The sequence below is a fragment of the Falco peregrinus genome, chromosome 1 (genome assembly GCF_023634155.1).
Source record: "Falco peregrinus isolate bFalPer1 chromosome 1, bFalPer1.pri, whole genome shotgun sequence".
NCBI classification, from domain to species: Eukaryota; Metazoa; Chordata; class Aves; order Falconiformes; family Falconidae; genus Falco; species Falco peregrinus.
In genome coordinates this window covers 38,900,858-38,921,364 of record NC_073721.1, presented here as the reverse complement: position 1 = coordinate 38,921,364, position 20,507 = coordinate 38,900,858, and the positions used below count along the sequence as shown (strand labels likewise).

At 44.4% G+C, this 20,507-nt stretch overlaps 1 protein-coding gene across 6 annotated transcripts in view; it reads right to left on the bottom strand.

Annotated features, from left to right (window-relative positions):
- The window catches only part of NDST2 (N-deacetylase and N-sulfotransferase 2), a 136,869-nt gene that overhangs the window by 33,218 nt on the left and 83,144 nt on the right, over positions 1-20,507 (bottom strand). For 4 of the 6 annotated variants that reach the window (XM_055793803.1, XM_055793802.1, XM_055793804.1 and 1 more), the window contains one exon: positions 19,106-19,166. The exons of the other annotated variants lie outside the window; for them this stretch is intronic. The gene's annotated coding sequence lies outside the window, so the exon portion shown is untranslated. The remainder of the gene's footprint in view (positions 1-19,105; positions 19,167-20,507) is intronic. 6 annotated transcript variants of the gene reach the window in all.

Genomic DNA, 20,507 nt, shown 5'->3' with positions numbered 1-20,507 from the left:
TGAGCTAATCTTCTTCTCCCATCTACTTCATCTAGGAACATATGACAGTAGGGAGCAGATTTAATACTGTTACGCTGAAAGTTTGTCCAAACTGACACCAGAAGAAAGCTGTAAGTACGCTCAACCAAAGCATAACATCTGAGGAAAGCTCTTGTGCTTACCTGTTCTGTATTTGCACCAAGGCCCGTACAGTCAGGATGTGTTGGCCTTGCAAAAGCACGTGTTCCCTGGCTGCGTACAGTGGCTGCCTCCTGCCTGCCTTCAGCTGAGGTCTCCTGTGCACCAGACCTCCGCCCGGTGCAAAGCCATCAGCGATTCTCCCAGCCTTTGTAGCTTCTAGTATCCGGCTCTATGACCTTGCCGTGATTGAAATCAACAAGCCTCCCGCGCTCAGAAAACAAAACAGTCACATTTTGGCTGGCTGGGCTACTGCAAGACAGCTTTTAACACAGTGCAGACTCACTTCAGAAAAAGGGGGTACAAGTGACATAAGCATGCTATAAATCTGGCCTAGCAAAGGCAACATGAGTGAAAACAAGCAACAAGAAGAGCAGAGTAGGTGGAAAAGGCATGGCTTGAGGTCTGTGGAGATCACGCAGGCTGGCTGAGACGGTGGTTGGGAGGCCTGGGTTTTGCAAGACAGGAACAAATGCAAAGAGCCCTACTGCCATCAACCAGCCTTCGTGGCCACCTGTGCAATGAAAACCATCATCTGTTTTTTCACAAGCATTATGGCAGGAATAGAGCTCAAGGGGGGATTCTGCAAAGATGACTGTCAGGGCCCCGCATACACCATCAGCCCCCAAACATCCTGACCTGGGAACTCACCCGAGCTCAGGCATGACCTGAGGTATGTCAGAAGAACGCTCTACCTTCCTGACCTGCCCTGGGGCCTGCCCGATGACTCCGGTCTCATCCCTGGCCTCTCAGGTTGAACCTGGTGGCTGTGACTGACCGCCTCTAGCTGTCCTGTCTGCGTATTGCTGCTGAGGATGCTGCCTGTGCCAGAGGGGGAGGGTGGATGGAGACCCCACACATGGTGGGTGAGGGCAGCCCAGCCCACCGGCACCCCTACGGCCGTGACGGACTTGGCAGCAGCTTCACACACTCGTTAGTTTTCAAGGCATGAAGGCTGCGTAAGTGACAGCAGGACGGAGTCTGCTAGAGAAACAGGGTGATAAAAAGAGTTGTAGCTATTGTTAGACTTCCCTGTCTTAATGTGGGTGGAATTATTTAATTTTCTCTCAAACCATCTGTGTTTGTAATTGTTAGAAAATCAAAGCAACACAGGCAATGCACACTTATTTCCACACTGCGGTTTACACGATGCCATGCTCACCACCATTTTTAAACAAGAATTTCAACACTGTACCTTCTGTTCCCCCTCACAGAAACCTTGTTTTCAGACAATCAACACAGAGAAAACTTACTATTTCAAGACATACATCTGAAATATATTAATCCATTCTAAACTGTACTGTAATTACATGCCACTAGCTCTTAGTCTTCCTCCCATTTTATAGACTTAATTGCTAAAGCGGGTGCTACAGTCTTACATTTTTAATTAGTCAACTGATTAGGAGCAGATTTTTTTCAGCTATGAAGCTGCATCTCTAAAATACTCCTTCATGCAGAGTAAGTCCAGGACCTCATTAACATCCTAATTAACAGTACAGACAAACTCAAGAACAAAAGCTGCCATATTTGCAATCAAATCTACCCTCTGATAAAACTGAATTTTTGCCAGGAAAGCTCAAGAATTTTGCACAAAATGTTCATCTTCATTAGGGACTGCAGCTGAAGACAAAAAGGATCTGGGTACTGCAGACTGCAAGGTACCCAGCTATGGGGCTTGGAGGCTAACTCAAGCTAGCTTGGAGACTTCTTTGAAAATTTACAGGAAGTAAAATTCCCAATAAAATGCGTCAAGCTACTGAAAACGGGTGCTCCTTTATAATTATTAACATGGAAACTATTTAAGTTTTGAACTAAGAAACTGTTTTTCCCACAAAGAAATTTAAAGTTCACTTTTTGTTTCTGATAATGGAAAAACATATGCTTAACCTTCAAGTCAAAATTAATGGGCTTTGTCTCACATGCCACTTTGCAAGCTTGAATAAGTATTTATAGGATTAAACAATTATGAAACTATTACTGTTTCACACATAGCAGGAACAGACAAGGTCAGGTATTACCAGAAGTGGGACTTTAAGAAAACAGAAGCATTCAGAACACTGTTTATTATGAAACTTAGTCTAAAACAATATTAATGTTTTCAGGGTTTCTTCTTCTTTCTTAGTAAAACTTCAGCTTGGTTCAAACAGTTAACTGAAAACAGAAAATCCCAATAATAATAATAATAAAAAACCACAACAATTATCACACTGCCTTGTCTCAGTTGGAATGGAAAGAACGGAATTGGCAGAAAAGTGAAATCTTCTCCAGGTAGAAACGTGCATCAGCCTGTATGGTGAAGTCTTTGGTGGGAAAGGGAACCCCCTACTCCTGGCCTAGCCTGGCAGAAGGCGTTCAGCCTATACAATGTACTGCAAAAAATGCATTACCTTGACCCACCCACCACTTGCATACAACAACGTAAGCACTTACCAACATGTGGTTCTACTGACATGGTGGGTCTTGTGCTTTTCTGTGATGTTTTTGTGGTGAGCCTTGTTCCACAAACAAGGACACGAAAATGCTTTAGTAACAGTAAGCAGATCATCTCCACGATGCCTCCATGAGCTCGTCCAAGCTAGGGAAATGGCAGCCGGAGCACCACAAGTACTGCTGCAGTGAGACCGGGCAGCAACAGCACCGCTACGGAGCGCCGTCAGATGTGCCCAGAGCCCCGTGTTTTCTATCCCCATTTCAAGCAACTTGATAAAACCAGCCAAACTTCGCCTATGCAGCCAGGATAGCTGATGGCACCTGCTGTAATACAGGCACTAATTTTCACAGCCTAGCAATTACCTTGAGATAAAACATGGCTGCTCTTTAATAGCCTAGAGAAAATAGTGAACTAAGTGAAAAACTCCACGCTCAGAATGGGAATTTATTACTAATCACTGTATAAAGAGCTAAGGCAAACAAAGCTCAAAACAGTGGCAAATACAGTCCTTTGTCCTGCCATACATCCTATCACACATTAAGAGACATGATCCAGAACAACAGATATAGGAAAGCAAGCATACAGAGGCAATTAGTCAAGTAAACAACTTGGGAATGACTGCTGGAAGGAACAGGTTCGCGAGAGCAAAGAGAGGGAGGGAGGATTTGGCAGCGGAGACTGGGAGACTGTTCCAGGAATAGGAGGCAGCATGAAACAAAATGCAAAGCTCAGAGTAGGAGGAAGAGATAAAGGGAGGAGTGCACAGGGAGTCAGAGGGGAGTAGGAGAAAAATGACAGCTCACATTGCTCAAGGAGGCAGAAACATAGCGCCTAAAGACAGAATTTGCCTGAGACGTTAGGTCTAGCTTGCCTACTTTTAAAAGACACAGGTTCTTTAATAATCAAAAGAAGCAGGGTCTATAAAAGGCTTAACAGCTCATCTTCAAAGCCCAGTTCCAGCAGAAACACACTAGCACGCTTGCAGCTTACGTATTTAATGCTGATGGAGGAGGGCTCCTACAGTCCACAAGTCTAAAATTCACCATGTCTTGCAATATTCCAGAGACACCACAGCATTATTTCATCTTTATCCTGAGTAAAGCCACTGCTGCTTGGGTTGTGAAAATCTAATACACTTGCAGTGCTAACTGCGGTCATCCCTTGAGGCTCTTTGCCCAGAGAGGCACTGGGCAGTACAGGGCAGCAAGGGCCGCGTCAGGCAGGAAAGTCGCCTCTACATTCTCCATGTGCTTCCAGCCCCTCCAGCTGTAAGCTGTTTCCCATACAGAGACAAAAGCTGCATTAGCTAGCTGACAGTGTAGGTTACCTGCATTAAAGAATACCCACAATAAGACATTAGAAACACTGAAATTTCATCATTACTGTTGAAATCTCAAGTACAAATGTGCTAACTGATCTCAGCGAGGTAAGAGATACATTACCGTTTTCAGACCACTTAACACTAAAATCTCATGCACAGATGTGACGGGAGAGAAACCACCACATCTAGAGCATTCAAGTAATTCAAACTCGACTTTGCATCAACACTACAACTAAATAATTAATGTTTAGTAGGCTCAGATTAGATTAACACTGTACTTTCAGACAAGATTTTTTTTTTCTTCTTTTTCTCCTCAACATTGCTGCAAAGGAGAGAGCAAAGGTAGTGGGAACATCGAAACGCTGAAATTTCTTATCTTCTTCACTGTAGCCAAAACACAAGAATTAAATAAATCTTAGCTAGACAGCAACTTTGAAGAGCTGTAATTATGTTACTAAAAAATACAGCATGATAAACATCTTTTAAAATTTCAGACATTAATTTTAAAGTTAAATACTTAAATTAATTTTAACTCTAATTATTTGGTCTACTTAACTCTCACATAATTAATTTGGTAGCTGGAATATAAAGATTACAGCTTTTTGGAACACATGCTCTGTTTTCTTACACAACAAAGAAACGAAGCCTCTACTTGAATTGTAAAATTGAATCTTCATTATGAATCTGGGTTAGTCTTTCTGCAATAATTTGAAATGCTTTGACTTTGTACTCACTCTCCCGTGAAGCACCAAGTGACTCGCAGAACATCTGTGCAAAGGACCTGTTGACATCTTGGTACCTGTAGCAAGAATCCTGCCCTGGTGCTTTTATGCTTATTTTTGCTCATATTCCCCTTTGCCTGCTGTTTTCCCAGCCGATGCACGTGAGGCGGCCAAGCAGTGTGGCCAGGCAGCCTCCGCGCTGGCGGGGGCACGGGCAGGCGGGCAGATCCACCAGCACCCCCAGCCCTGCACATCCTGCTCCTCCAGGGCCACGCTGAGCTGCCGGTTTGACAAATGCACGGGCCACTGCGCTGCAGGGATCTCTCCGAGGCAGCGCGGGGTGCTGAGCCCCGGTGCTCCTCTGCTCGGCGGGCAATCCCCCCAGCAGCAGTGCCAAGGGCCGTGCCGAGGGTCATCCAGCCATACGCCGCCCTCCTGTGCCAACTCCACAGCTAAGACAGAGCGACTGGTTTCTAACTCACTGCTTCACATGTAAATTAAGGACCCGATTTTTTCCGCTCATCCAGACACCGGTTTTCCAGCGCATTCAGAAAGGAAGACTCCATGGTCAGGAGACCAACACCGGGAACCGCCAGATAAATTTCAGTGCCCTTTTTGGCATCCTTCTCCCCTCGCACAGCTACAGACAGGGCAGAAGGAAGAGCAACATTATCATGGGAGAGGAGACAGGGCAGGATATTAAAACCATCAACTTACCCTTTGTGCACTGAAGCACAGAAATAGGTTCAAAGACCATCTCTGAGACAGTGAGAACTCTGGGAGGGAGACAGACATCCTCCTAAAAGCTAGGGATTTTGAGAATAAGGCTGAGTTCAGTCCTTTATTCCACTTTTAACTTGACGTGGTTACATATTTCCTGAACCACATCTGTACAATGAGAATCATGCTACACAAAGATGCTGAGCACCGATGCGTCGACGGCACTCTGTGAACATATCAGAATGAATTAGTAGCCTGATGTTATCTGGGTAACACACAAAATTCGAAACAGCGATAAGGGCAGGACTGCCACTGCTTGCTGCTCTTCTGCAAACACTCCAGAGAAGGAGATTTCAGGTAGACAGAAGGTGAAAAATCCCCTAGCAGTTTGCAATTAGCAGAAGGGTCGTAACTCGGCTTGGTTTGCTGATAACATAGAGGGTGTTCCATGGAAGGGGGGAAAATTCTCTTCCCCTCCACTGCGTTAGCCAGGCTCTCATACGTTTCTTTTTCTTCACTGCTGCTATCTGCATCGAACAGGGGAACCACGCTCACTCAGCAAGGGCCACCGCAGAGGTTGAACTCCTGGCAAAGGCATTTAATTTATTGGGAAGGGGGAAGACAGTGAATTTATTTTGGGTCAAATTGCTTATATGACAAATCACTTTGGACTCTGCAAACGCTAGGAATACAAAATAAGAGGAGATATTTGAGTCGTTTACTTTTTTAGAGTGAGGTCCACTTCCCTTCAGGATCGCAAACAGACTGATGCCCTTCCACCAAATCAATGAACGCAGGCTGAGACAATGCCACGCACGCTACCCCTAACTACCCTACCACCTCTGAAAGACATCTTAACTTCTACCCCCCCTCCTTAAGAGAAATCTAAACCAGAACCACCATACTGGTACCAGTGGGAGACACCGAAGGTCTGCATTATGTGCTCTCCCACATTCCCCACCCTCCCTGCCCCAGGAAAAAGATTTGGCCGTTACACAAACCTACTCTACAGTTGAATTTTCAGTATAAAAATTGTTACTTACTCTGAAATGAAGCACACAATGTGGAACAGCCACTAAGCACCACAGAAAGGCTGAAAAGCTACAACCCACTAAAGCAGGGAGAGGTGAACTTCTCCATTTGGTCTTTTTTAGTTCCAAAAAGGAGGGTCTGCATAACCTCAGCTCATACACGGGGGTACGAAAAAACACGATTATGCCTCCTTTGTTGTACAATACCTAACTTTACAACCTTTTGTTCTGAACAAGGCATCACACTGGATTGAAAGCTTTTGAAATGGTAAGCAACAAAACCAAATCCCTTTGAGGAATATTTTGCATTAAAGATGGCTTCAAATTTGCAGTGAAAGATTCCAGCACCAGCCGTATTCAGAGAACAATGTGTGCTCTCTCCCTGCGAGCCCCTGGGCCTGGCTTGCTGGCTCTGCAGTGAGTATGTTACTGCCCTAAGGGAGTATTAGATAATGAAGAGCTCAGAATTTTCCTTTCGCTTCATGCCTGGGCTCATCCTAATGTGTGTAAGGAGGCTTAGTTTGCAGACTTTCCTTCTCAGCCTCTTCCCCCTCCTATTTTCCAGCAGCCCAGCAACATTTTTTATAAATGAGCATTACCAATTGCCTCTCTTGCAACAAGCTCATTGAATCCCATCACCTTTTTTAGAGCTTTTCAGAGACTAAAACAAGGTTCCCAGCTTTCAAACGCACCGGAGTGCTTTCACTGCACTAGGCGACTCCATCACAAAGCATTGGAAAACAGGCACCCCACAGGGGGATAACTACTGAGGTACCTGCTCCAAGCCAGCTCTGCACTACAGGTGGTACTTCATCCTGCTAGAAGAAAACTTCAGCAGGTTCCAGGCGTGCGGAATGCCATCTGCCAACGCAGGCACAGCTATGCACACCGATGTGGCAGCACCAGGCTGAACGGCGGCTCGTGCAACCTGACCTTAACTGTGGTTTCAGGCAAAGGGCTGCGTCCGATCACGAAATGCCTCTGACACGCTGTAACATTTTCCTGGGTGCCTATAAATGGCTGTTCCATGACGAAAGATAGCAGTGGGGTGAACGACTTTTGGATATATTTCATCTGAGGTGAACAGACGACACATCATTTCTGGATGGTTTAAAACAACAGAGAATGTTGTTGTTGAAAGATAATTTGTATTTTTTCAGTAATTTATTTCAAATAATCAAAACAGAAAAGCCACATAGGAGGTTGTCTGGCAATTCCAGCAATGAGGTAAGACCCAAGAATCTTGGAGTTAGCAGCAGGTCAACCTTTGTTACTTCAGTGTTGGTTAAACACTCCTGTCAACACAGACCTCTTCATTGCCTCTTTGGGAGTCTTGAAATGAATGACCTACAGAAAGGCCAGATCCTAATACAATATGGAAAAAATTTCACTGCAACTGCAGCTAACCTGAACCATATGACACCACCTAAGCAGAGACCACCACCCTTCCTCATCCTTTACGAGCTGAAGCTGGGAGTGAAGACAGAGACCAGAGAAGGGAGTTGAAAATTGTGTCTCCTCTTCCATGTGGGCACACTGTAGAGGGAAGGGTTTAGAGAGCAAGAGCTACATCTACACAGTCACCTACAAAGCAGCCTAACCATCTGCCAACGTTTGTTACTGTAAGAGGGAAAACAAAGACCCTTAATAGAAGGGGCCCTGTGAGAAGTTTCAGGCCTGCGCTCCCGGCCAAGCTCCTGCTTCCTAGATCTGCAGTGTTTAGTACAGATGCTTCTGCAATTTGGCCATCAGCGTGAACTCGACTGGTTAATCAAAAAACATTTTAAAAGGCCCAAATTCTGTTTAATGTGCTTTGACCAGGATAATGGCAGCTACATCTCAGCTCGACGATCAAGACATTTCTTAATGACCAGAAAGTCCTCAGGGTTCCAAGTGAATCTTATTTCCCAAGGAACTAAAAAATGAAAATCAAACACATTTTTAACCAAAAGGTCTTCTTTTACTAGTTTGTGGTGAAAGGAAAAAGAGTTTCTATAAAAATTTCCATTTCTAAGCTTTTAAGTTGCTAACTATTAACCGTACAAGTAGCTTTGCTCTTGGGATGCAAATGAGAACTTGGATTGCTGTGTGACAAACCACCAGGAAATGTGGAAATGTTAATCCTTAGGGAACATGCAAGACATCATCTGATTTTTAAAATGTTCTATCTGCAATGGCTCTAGTCTTTACAATTATTTCATCAGCTACCAATACTGCTGATGTCTGTTCATCTTCCAGTCAGGTACCCAAGACATAAAGTTACTATGAAGGGTCCAAGGAGTATCTATTTATAGTGCAGCACGAGCAGTAGCCCAGGCAAACACATGTGGCTCTCACCAGCTTCCTTGCACTATTCGGGTGCATTCATGAGCCACCAGCTCCTCACAGGCCTGATTTCATCCTCCTCCAGCACATCTCAGAACCCAAATTTAACCCAGCAGCAAGGTCTGATACAGAGGCATCCTATCAGTGAGGGAAAAGGAGAGCAGAGGGAGGACGAGAGAGAACTAACAAAGAGCCTAATGAGCAAGGAACATAGCAGGCGTATCAGTGCAAGATACAAGCCCTGCCAACTCCACTTAGTGCGCTGCCTAATGCAGTCGCTGAAGAGCAGCTCCTCCATCCTCCTCTCAAAGCTCTGTCCTTGCAGATGACGACTGGTTAACAAGCAGTCAAATAACAAGGCATGAAAGAAAACTATGTTTTCTTGCAACAACCTAGGTAACAATTAGATAAGGAAAAGCAAAGATAAGCACAAAGATTCAAATTCCTACCTTAAAAAGTGAAATCCTCAAGTGAAGTTTCTCTCTCAGAAGGGGTCTGACAGTCAGCAACCCAAGGAAAGACATAGAGCCAAAAGGAAAGCAAGAAAGCCTGAGTGAGAGCTGCTCTTCGCAAAAATCATATCTAACGTGAGCTGGCCTTTTTGGAGAAGGGCAGCTGGGCTGCACAGTTGGTAGATGGCTGAACCATGATTAGTAGCAGTGTCTGCCTTCCTTTCACTCAGTGTTGCCAAAATCTCTCAGACCATGTTGTGGGCCTAAGGATGCTGCAATTTTAAGTGCAGACAAATGAAAAAATGTAAATAAATTCATGCTAAAAAAGAGCACATCACTGCTGAGCATTAGCACCATTACCCGCTAGCTAGTAGATCATGCTGCAGCTACAGGTGGGTGGTGGGCAAAGCAGAGTCCCATATAAACAGTCCAAAAGCACAGCCCTCTTCTTCCCAGAAACTATCTTGCCTTGCAGCTCCTCTCCAAAAAGCTTCCATGTCACTCCCTGAAATCCCACGAACAAGGAGAGGAAAGTAAAGAAGATGGTGTGGAGAAGGAAGGCAGAGAACCATGGTCCAGTACTGGGATTATCATGGCTCATGGCAGATTTGAAACGCTCCTTCAGGGTAGGGATACAGCTCCATCCCCTTCTCTTACACACCGTGCATCTAATCACGGCAGGGCGTTGAACTCCATTTGCACGGCAGACAATGGGATCTGGCAGCAGTTCAAAGGCATTTCTAGCGAAGTGACTGAACAAGCTCGGTGCTGGCGCGGGCAGCCAGGGATGCAGAGCACCCCGCTTCCCTCCCCTTCGCTCCCCAGGCTGCAAGGACAGGGGCTGCACCGCGAGCAGCCAGTTCTCCTTTTGTTCCAGCGGCAAGAGGATCAAGGAGGAAACCAAAAAGGTACCTCCACGGAAGAGGAGCAGCACCTATACCCACATCAATAAGGTAGAGGGAGGCGGGGAGCAGGGGAAAGAGGAGGGGAAGATACAGGAAAGAGAGGCAGGCAGGCAGAGGGAGGGCAAGCGGGTGGGCAAGGGGGGGACAGGGGAGGAAGGGAGCCCACCGATAGCAAAGCCTGAACTGTGGCAGCAAGCTGTCAGAGTGCCATCTTCTGAAGCTGTCACAGGTTTATGGATGCCTCCAGACTGACAAGCTGACAAGACAAGGGAAACTACACTCAGCAAATGCATTCAGCGGCAGTGAAATGCTCTTCTTGCCCTAACGTGGCTTGCAGTTTCACCTGCTGAACTGATCTCATTATCTGGGAGAGGGGCAAACCCACCCAACCCAACAGCACACCAGCTAAATATACTCGGACACTATTAGTGGAATCTGGAAACTGGAATAAATCTGCAGAGGGACACAGAAAAATCACCTTCTTGTGTACCACTGATAAAAAATTAACATGTTAAAAGATCAAATGCATAATTCTGAGATGATGTTCTGTCTCTAAGTATGTTTGGTCACAGTGGTGGTGGCAGAGAGAAACTCTCTTTACACCCCTGACAGACTAGCACAAGAGGGGCTCCCTACTTCAGAAAACAGTGTCCGAAAGGAGCAGAAAGGCAGGGAGGAAAGGAGGCGCTTCTGACCACAGCAGCATGCTCTGCTTTTTGAAGATGCAATGCCCTAGGTGTGTTCAAAAGTTGTATCCTTTCCCAGCCATGATTGAGGAGAAGAGGGTTTTCAGACAAGATGACACACTAGCACACATCTCTAGAGGAGTTATTTTAACAGGAGCTGACAGTGCACAGCAAACACTTCTGTAATAAGACAGTGAAAACTTAATGCGATGGAACATTACAGGGTATTAGGAAGAGCTCTGGAAGAGGCCTGAATCTCAGTGATTCAGGTGCTATCTCTGTTGGAAAGCAAACAAAGCACCTCCTTATCCTGCCAGTAACAAGCTAAAAAGTAAAATCAGAAACAAGGGTCAATTATCAGGCTCTTGGGGTTACCTACTATGACTTAACCCGCTTTTGCAGAACGTCTGGTTTCTCACAGCTAAATCAACCAGGTAGCTGCCTAAGGTCTGTCTCAAAGATATTTTCTACTTTCTCATTGTTCCAACAGGACAGGAACAAGATCCGGAAGCTAAGGTACAAATTTTTTTTAAATGGTTTCTTATAAGTAGATGAATTTGCATTTGAATTAACAATAAAACTAAATCAGAATCGGCATACTACTATGTATCCTTTCTGTCCTGTAATGGCACAATGATTGGCTCAGTGTTGTTTAATCCTAGAAGATACACTACAACAACAGCAAATCATTTATTAATTTATTTAATATGAAAACCGAAAAAACCACTGAATTTTTCAGAAAGAAAAGCTCACAGACATTAAGATAGTTATCGCTAAGTGGTGAATAAAAGACAAGGTGCTGAAGGATAAGGATTACACACATGAAACTAGTGCTGCTGTCCTAATCAATCAGCAAAAGTTAAATGGATGGTAAGTACCTTCGAAAAAGATGGTTTCCACATCTAACGGAAAAGTCAAGTCTTTATTCTCCCGCAGTTAAAAACATCTTCTCACATACATGTCATGCTACAATGCAGCACTGGAAGTTTGCAAGGCTCTTTGTGAACTGCAGATAGACAATGCTGACAAAATTTTTCATTTACACATAACCTAAAACCATTTATGTTTTTAGCTTCCAGCTCCCATCTATGCCAATAAACAAACCCTTTCCATTCAAGCTGCAGTATGCAAAAAGCAGATGTTGGAAATCCCTCGATACTCTACTAATCACAAAGGCAACGTACAATCCTGACTCCACACAACAAAAGAACTGATTTTTAGAATAACCAAGATTTTCATAATGAGCTTTCACCATACACTTCATATGTTTTTCTCCAGCCTCCAGTGTTTTATAGAGATTTGGGCTTATTGGACACTTGCTGGTAGTCTTGTCAAATTTATTCACTTAGAAAACGTTGAAGAGAAGAATGACTGCTGCTCCATGTATATGAAGACAATTAACTTTTGCTCACTGCCTAAAGGCACAACTTCAGCATCTCTCTGAAAGGCTAGGCTTCCTCTCCTCCATCCTCCCTACCCACACCTCACGTACTTTCCCACTCCCTCCCAACTCCCAGGACTATTCCACACTGTCCCCCAGATCAATGGCAAGCAGAGAAAAAAATAGCTCAGTTGCTGTTGAGCATCACTTAGAGGCAAGTACATCAACTGTATCCTCATGCTAGCAGGTATGGGTTTAGTGATGTTTCAGTGAGTCCTAACTACCCTGGAATGACGCAGACTGTAGTTCTGCTCGATGTCACTTCGTGGTGACAGTCTCCCAAGTGCCCTGGAAACAAAGGGGGAAATGCTGTGTGCTGCTACCAGTTCAGGGACAGCCTCCCTGGTCACGAAGATTGGGATAGGACTCTCTCTGTAACATTTCCTGTGCTGGCTGTGATATACCATAAAGCCTTGGAAACCTTTACATGATCTTTGTATTCGCTACTCAATGTATTTTGAGCGTGAGCAGAGGCTCAGCAGGGCAGAGGTTTTCCACCAGGAACAGCAGAGTGTTTCGGAGGGGTTCCAGGAACGGGTACCAAGAAAACCAAGCCAATCATCAGTAGTTTTCATTCACTGTAAAGGTGTCAATATGCTTACTGTACAATGTTTGTATACCTGTGAATTCCAAGAGATTTTAAAAGTAACTTGTGTTAGGGTAATGGCCAGGAAAACATAAGCCAACTCAAAATGTCTAGTTGTGCTTCAGATAAGTCTCTCTTCTGTCACTGGCCGAAATCATGTGCCTGCTGCACCTTTCTGGACTAGTCTGTATCTTTCCTCTACTTCTAACACCCACAATCTGGAAAACCCATCTGAAAACCAGAACCAACTATCTGGATGAAGAGATGGGCCTTTTATAGTCTCTATACCTAAAGTAAGAATGGTGGTTGCTATAAAAATACTAACAGTAGTTGCAGTATTTCCTCCTTACCAGGGTCACACTGTGTGATGGTGTAATTTCCAGATGTTGGTTAGACCCAAACCTCTTGCTGTGCTTTGTCTCAGTAGCTTAAAAGGGTATGTGGTATCAAGGTAACTATGTTTCAGATAAGTGGCCTTTGTCTGTAAAAAGCCCTATCTTTGAAAAGTTAAATAAATAAATAAAAGAAAAGTAAAATCTCACTGTCCAAGCAAATATGGTAAGAGACCTATACTGAAATCCTGGCTTCATACCCCAAGAGAGACTCAATAATCCTCCCTGACGTCTCTCATCTACTAGGCTAAACAAGAGGGTGTCCACTCAGCCCTTTACAATGACTTTAAATGGCTAGGCAAAACACATCTTTTCATGCCCTGCCATGTCAAAAGGACATACACTTTCCTACTACACATTTTTCACAATATCTCAAGTTTAGGATGCTATTTACACAGATTGCACTTGAGAAACAGATGGGGCCTCAATGGCTCTGGAACTACCAAGACATAGCAAGACATGCGTTTTGTTCAGTTTATATCCTTTGGAAATTTTTCTTTATGAAGCCTTATTTGTAAACCACCCCATATGGCATGAACGCATTGGTAGTGCTACCCCTGAGCAATTCTTAACCTGCAGACAGAATCGCACAACAAATCCAGTGCTTTTCACAGTAATGTGCCAAACAAACTTCTCAGCCAGTTCTGCAGCCTCATACACACACATCTCTGTGCACAGGTCTTGTCTCCCAGGGCTCTGCCCACTGCTTCACTTTACAGGTAGCGACAACACACAGGAGTGCTGTAACCTGGACACTCTCACTGAAGCTCGTGAAAACCAAACAGGTTTGCATGCAAAATTCACTGGAAAAATACTAACAAAGGTTGATTGCTACTGAGGCATTTCAATACTGCACTAAGTACCGGGGAAAAAAAATTAGTTCCCCCATCCTTCCTCACCCAAATATCGATAAAGAATCTAGATTACCTTAGCTCTTCTCAAAAAGATACTTGGACAAAAAGTAGATTTTCTGGGGATCACCGAGGGAGGAGGGAAAACTGCTCGTTCTCTTGAGCAGCCTCAGAAGGTATGGGAGAGGATTTAAGGGTGCATTTAGCCCAGCTGATAGCTGTTTGTTAAGGGAGGAACTGTCCTGAATTTCCCCTGTAACAGCGGTTAACAGAGACCCACACCACAGCAGAAGGCAGACTACAATGCGGCGCGACTGTATGTCGCTGGCCTAAGAAGCCAGGTGAACATTGCCAGAACTGAGGCAGGGCTGAGGGCTGAGAAAGGAGATAGACCCTGCACACTTGTGTAGGTACCACCTGTTCAGCTCCAATAAGCTCAATTTATTTGCACAGATTTTGGTAGATCTCTAGCTGGCTCGCATGTTTGTGTTGTCACTGCTGACATCTACCCTACCTGAAATTCAGTTGAAGACAGCTACGTCATATCATCTTTTTTTTGGCCTGCCACTGAAATAGAAAACAAGTGTGGCTCTTGAGAAGGTCTAGATGTGCTTGATCTTTGGATTAAGGGAGGAAAAAACACCCCAAAGAAAAAACAGTAAGAGGCTTGTATTCCGAAAAACATACCTGTGACTCTTGCATGAGGAGAGAAGTGAGCCACCATCCATCCACCCTGTTTGGAATGAAGTGCCTGTCTGAGGGATAGCAACAATTTCTGGGGCCAGAACAAGCATATAAGGGAAATCCCTTTCCTCCCTCCTCAGTGAAACAAAGGGGCTTTGTTACATATACCAGTTATATCACTAACACTTGTGAGAGACGACAGCACACACAGCAAGTAACCTTTCCTCTGTCCCAGTAAGAAGCAGGAGGTGTCGTGACTCCGAGGGCACTGGTCTCTCATGGGACCTCCACGCGCCCCTCCTGCCTACGGTCCAGCACCCCCATTTCAGCTCAGGCCTGGGCCTTTGCTCCTTGCCAGAGCTTTGCTGCAGGCGCAGTGTCTGCAGCCCCATCTCCTGAACGGACGGAGGCTGCAGGCAGCTTGCCTCCTGGAAAGACCCCCAGCTCCAGCTTGCACCCTTTGCCTGTCTTTGGCCACGTCTCCTGGGTCAGCTTTGGAGCCATGCTGTAGCTTTGTCTCCAGCCCCATTTTTCCAGCTCCCGGACAGAGCCTCCTTGCTCCGTCATGCCTGGGACCATCTGCAGAGCCTGGTGCTGGCGGCCGGCTGTGCCTGCGCCGGGAGCCTGCGGGACTGTGCCTGTGGCGAGGCCCTGCCTGCGCTGGGGTCAGCCTCCAGCTCCGGCCCTTGCTGCGCCCTCACAAGGGGCTGCTGCACAGGGGCTGCACCAACAGATTTAAAAATGTCAGTGGAAACAATATTCATCTCTTGTAACTGTTGACGGGACAGGTCCTTCCTGGGAAACCCTCCAAGCTGTCCATAATTACAGCCTGAGCTGATTTCCCAGCCCTGAAGCATGGCCTTAAGCCAGACCTTGGCAGTTTGGTGAAGGCCTTGCATCAACAGCTTTAATGCCAGATCCAATAAATATAATCTGAGAGACTAACAGAGTTTTGTAATATATAAGCACATGAATCATTGTGTGGAAGAAAGTGAAAGAAAGGAAGAACACGTGTTTGCATTTATAGGAGAAAACTTAACGATAAGGTGTTACTTTTCCTCTTCCATGTTAAAGCAAGAAAAAAGCTCAAGGTATTAGACACAGCATTCCCCAACTGTAAGCTTATATTCATTTAAGATGCATGGTGAGAACGGTGAAAGGGCCAGTTAAGCCATTCAACTGACAAAGAGATGATACATGCGTAAGAGAGGAACGTGCCCTGCCAGAGCACCTCAAGTTGTGCCCTTCTGCTTTAATTCTGTCTCTGTTCAGCTGTGCTCACATTTCTTATCTCACAGAAGACCTCCAAAGCCCACTTGGGGACAAAGGAAGCTTGTACGGAGGAAAGGATAATGAAGTTAGTAGGTGTTGCTGTGCAGGTTGCTACCCTTACGTAGTCCTTACACTTAGTAGTGCCTACAATTTGAGACACTTCTTTCATTTTTGTATTCCTCTTTAATACTCAACAAGCTCATCTTCAGCAACAGCCAATCCTTAAAAATGATGTAAATAGTAACTGGCAAAAATCCACCACTAACTTGCCAGTTCTCTTTAACTTCAGTCCAATAAACTAATTAAAATGTTTAAGACCAAAACCTGGCCAAGCATTAGAATTCATCTCTGTTGCATAAATGTGGCATGATGTCATGAAGACACACCATCTAAGCAAAACCAGCATACTTCTGGAGAGGTTTCGATCACAGGACCTCACTGATAACGATTTGATCAACTCTACAAGTTTCAGAGGAACTGGTTACTATAACCTGCCCCAGACAAAGAGCTGGAGAACTACTGACTGCAAAGAAATACCTGGTAAACAAGTCCTTATTAGAACCAACTGTCAGAGCAAAATAGGCACAGGAATCAGAAAAGAATGAAAACACAACAGAAGAAAAAATGAAAAAAAAAAAAAAAGTTATTTGTGCCTCTGCTATGACTAAACAGAGTTGAGGTATCTCACAGAAAAATAAAGCTTTTTAGGAAAATAAACGTCTCTTGAAAAGTAAGCTACAGGCATTTTGTGGCTCGCACTCTTACTTTCTCTGTTATTTAACTGTGGGAAATTATTGGCACAAGCATCTCACTGTAGGAAACATTAAAACATTATTAACCAGTATGTAAGCATTGCTAAGGATGAACGAATCATGGGTTAGCACAAGGAAAGCCCAAAGTCTGCTTTTAAATTAGTAACAGTAACTTATAGTTTCCAATAACTCTGCTTTCACATACAGTGAAATGCATTCTGCGAGGCCTGCCTACCTGTATATTCTACTGCACGGTTCCCTTTCCATCTGCTGCCATTTCTACATTTTCGCTGCCTCCCCCCATTTCCTAGCCTTTTGTGTCAATGACATCAAAGGTGCAGCAGCAATTTACGGTGGCTGTACCTGAAATCAAACATTCTTCTCCTTTTGCTGTTAAAGCTGAGACGTCACATATACATCCACCCCATTAATATTTTCACTCTCTCACTTTGTAGAAATGTGTGTCAATTTCTCATGTGATTATTACACCAAATGCCTCTGGAATTACACAACTATTTAAGCTGGACAGAATGCTGATGTGATCATTACACTCATTCTACTCCATCACAGATTTTTGTTTAATTTATTCTGTTTCTACCCTTGAGAACTTCTACTGCCACTCTACTCCCTCACAACAATGTATTGCAAGTACAAACACCTTTATCACGTGTTTCAAGTTATTTTTGCTCCTTTTCAGAGACTATTAAATTGCACCTGCAAAACTGACAAGACCTTTACCGGAAACAAGATTTACTATTTGAATCCCACTGGAAGAACGAGCTATGGAAACAGGGGCACACCAACTACATAGGTCCTACCTCTTTTCAAACCTTCCAGAATCCTTTTATCCAAACCCATGCCTGAGGACCCTTGTCCAGAGAACTCATTAGGCTTGAGAGAAAGCACCGAGCTGCAGCGTGAGTGGGGCTGGGAACAGGCTGCCAAAAGAAAGCGGGAGCTGCAGGGAGACCAGCCCTGGAAGAAATCTATCATTTGGGCAACAGTATCAGACTTGTCTATGGCTTTCCAGGAAAATTAGGGTTAAAGTTTAGCTTCCAGTTGACAGACAGCAGAAGTTTCAAGCTGTAGCGTATGTAGGGCTCGAAGAGCCTGAAGCCCTTGTTTTAGCATGTCCACCTTTCCTCACCACCGCGGTTTCTGTACACTAGAGCTCAGCATTAAATACTAGCTCCCGCAATTTCATTTTTATAAACCCAGTCCACTCACATAAGGAATGGGTTGTTCCATCCTCCCTTTTTTGCCCTCTGATTTTCTGCCCAGCTGAAGCCATAATGGTCTGCTTGCACAAAGCAATCTGAGACAATTCTGTAACTAAGAACACTCTTCAGGCATGAAAAAGTATTTCATCTGGACTTGTCCAGCACACACACAAACCCAAATAATCTCTGTTCCTCCCAAGTAAAAAACCTAGGAACCTTTCGATGGAGGCAAGACTTGATCACATCATCCCTCTCTACTGCACCGACTGTAGCAACTTCCACTCTTAAGATGAGATCAGCCTTTTTCCAAGTATTGTAGCACCTGAAATCCATAAATGTCACAGAAGCCTCAATCTCTACAAGTTTTGCATCAGGCACCTCAACAGGACTGGCTTTTTCTGCTACATTAGAATGCAGTATTCAAACATGTGTCCTAAATAAACTCCACAAAAATTACGCTCTGTCACTATTCATCCAGATGGAACTGAGGGGAAAAAAAGTAGGACTCCTTTCCTTCAGCACAGAATTTAGAGCAACCTAATATTGCTATTTTTAATTACATTTATGATATTTCCTGTGGGTATAAATCATGAATGCAGTTCTAGTATGCTGGGAGCAACGTAAATACAGTCATTCCCAAAAGGTTCTTTACAGCTGTTATGCACGGGTCAGAGATTCTGTGAAATGCAAAATCTGAAACTTTAAAAGCTTTTTAGCCCACAACCTTCCCATTCCTTTTCAAAGGCAGAGTTAATGGATACTGAACAACACTGCCCCAAGTTTTGTCCACAAGGTATGGAAGCAGTAACTCAAGTAATATTTAGCAATAAGCAACCACCCAGTCCTATCTCACTCAGGAACTGCATCACAAACTCCTTTCTGCTCCAAATTAACTCGTCTGCCACTTCATGCTGACAACTATGCAACTGGAAGGCAATAGACATGGAATTGTTTCCTCTGCAAATCATTTTAAGGGGGAGGAAGGAAGAGTGCAGCCTCACACTGCACCATGCAAGCCTAGGTGCCACCTCCTACCCGATTCCTTCCCTCTCATTTTGACACAAGACTTAAGTAAGCTCTTCCCCTTACTGATCTGGAGATGTCAGCCCATAACAATGCAAAAGCTTCTGCACTTACCTCTGATCACAGTCTGGTGAAGGAAAAATACTCATCGACTGTTTCTCTCAGGAACAAAGTTCTGTTTTAAAATAAATAAAAAAGAAACAAGACTTTAAACAGTGCTCCTCTCACACTTGCCTAATGTTAGCCCACATCAGTGTTCGTAAACATTTACTTAGCAGGAGCACCTTCCCCTTCCAGCACCAAGGTAATGATTACATTACATTAACTGTGGCGTGAGGACAGAATGAGGCCATGACAACAGCCTTGCTGGCACTGATGAGGCAATGACGTAGGGTTGCACTGCAACCTGGAATTGTGCAAGAGTGAGAAAGAGTGGGGCGAGATGAGAAAAGACAAGCCCATGGAAAAAAAAAACAAAAACAACCCAACAACCAACCAACAAACCAGGAACCTGGATTTAGAGGTAATTCACAAAGAAAAAAAAAAAAGTTCACACAAGAAGGAAACACTGTATGAGCTGAGAGAACTGGACACGCCAGCATTGTCCTAATGGGATTTCTCACATCTGTTCATTAATATTATTGCCTTTGAAACAGCCAACAAAGCAAACTGTAAGACACTACCTTTCTTTAGTCTTGGCCACAGCTAAATCAGTTCAGTAAAACTTCAGTGGAGTGACAAAGTCTGTGTAGTCTATTGCCAAAGCCTTTAAAAGAGACAGGACCATTAGGTTTACTGTGAAACAAAAACAAACCACTGAAGGACGGAGTTACACCCTTCCTCCACCCCTCTACCTGGCTAGCGATCACACAGATGAAGTACTTTGTGAAGTTAACTGAATCTCAGGAAACCTCCGTGTGCGTACACACGCACGGAGCAGCCTGCCAGCGAGAGCGTCTCTGCGGAGCCTCGAAACCCCGAGGGAGGGCACAGATTAGTACAGGATCAGGGCAAAAAAGCTAATTTTACCTCTTGGACAGCCTCTAAAGGCAGTTCTTCCACATCAGCTGTGTCTCAGATACAGGAGTACTCTCCTGCAGCTTTCCAGCTCACAGACCTTGAATCAGCAAAACCTCTGACCTTTGAGTTTTCAATAATCTTTAATACCTCTACAGCCAGTTAGTAAACAAGTAAGAACCACGCTTGTCCTGCCTGTAAATATAACCAAGTGCGCCCCGCCCCCTGCCCTCCTCACAAATTTGCAAGAGCAAGATTTTATCTCTTCCTTTTTCCTGGTTACATGAAGATTAGTTGAGGAAAAGTGCGCCTACTCTTCCTCAGCCTCCCTTGGCAACACGACTGTCCTCTTTTTTTTCTGTTCCATAATCCTTATATTTCTTCACTAAATAGTTTCAGAAGGCAGCATGAGAAGACCTGCACGCCTGGCCTCGACAGATCCCAACACACCAGGGTAAACATCAAACAGCCACATGCAACAGCAAAACAACTGAACGAC